This window comes from Haplochromis burtoni, unplaced genomic scaffold, assembly GCF_018398535.1.
Source record: "Haplochromis burtoni strain Fernald_Lab_line unplaced genomic scaffold, NCSU_Asbu1 Contig_243, whole genome shotgun sequence".
Classification (NCBI taxonomy): Eukaryota; Metazoa; Chordata; class Actinopteri; order Cichliformes; family Cichlidae; genus Haplochromis; species Haplochromis burtoni.
This window is the reverse complement of record NW_024582604.1, coordinates 469933-471007: the sequence shown is the minus strand read 5'-3', so window position 1 is coordinate 471007 and position 1075 is coordinate 469933.

Below are 1075 nucleotides of genomic sequence, written 5' to 3'. Positions count from 1 at the left end.
TATTTTAGTCTGACCCTAGTCCCATCCGCTAACAAGGAGGAGGCGGGGTTTATGACCTATACTGCAGCCAGACACCAGGGGGCGATGGAGACGTTTTGGCTTCATTTTTGGGGAGCTGTCGCATCGTCCATGTTCTCATCGTCCACAGTCAGTTCAGTCACGTGATGCTTTGTCGCCAAAATGTACAAATAAATGAGACTTTTCAAAGAAACTGATTGTAACAGCTTTTTCAATACATTCTTTGTCTGCTCTTGACCTTACAAACTATACCCATTATTATTTGATTAACATTATTTTTGGTAAAATAGGCAAGGCAATGACAGGCATAAAGTCCAAAAAAAACAAACATGAAGCATTTTAACAGAAAAGAAATGGCACTGAGAGCCAGATTAAACAGAGCAGGTCCTAAAGCTGTGTTTGGACAAACTCAATGGACAAAAACAATTCACCTTAAACAAAAATCTGCAGGGAGTGTCGGGGAGAGCAGCCCCACAACTACAATTCATCTCTACACATCTGTCAGTCAGAGGCAACAGTATCGAACAGCAGTTCGAAAAAAAGAAAAATCAACGTCAAAGGAATGGTGTTGGTATTAAAATAAGATGGTGTATACAGAAAAGTCCTTAGGTTCACCTTTCAGAAGAACATGTGCAAAATACATCAAACTCTACATTTCATCTCTTTAAAAAAATAAACACAAAAAGTCAAAGCAGCGTTGGTCAGGTTTGATCCTACACTGATCGTGTATTCATTCTCAACCCTGCAGCCCACGCTTCCCAATGTCAAGAATATGGTCATTCATACTAATAAGACCTTTAATAATAGTGCTAGTGAGTAATACTGCTGAGCGCTAATTAATGCGTCTCCATGCTGATCCCACTCCTAACAGTAGAGGGCAGCAGAGTGATCACACCAGCTTAAAAGATGCGTCATATAGACTGGAGAGGCAGCAACACTGGCTGGTCTCAAAGATCAGAGGGCTTGATTTCCCAGCAGCTTCTTATCCAAAAATTCTCTTTGCTCACAGGCACGTGAAGAAACAAAGAAAGGAAACTTTGGAGAGACCAAGCCCTCG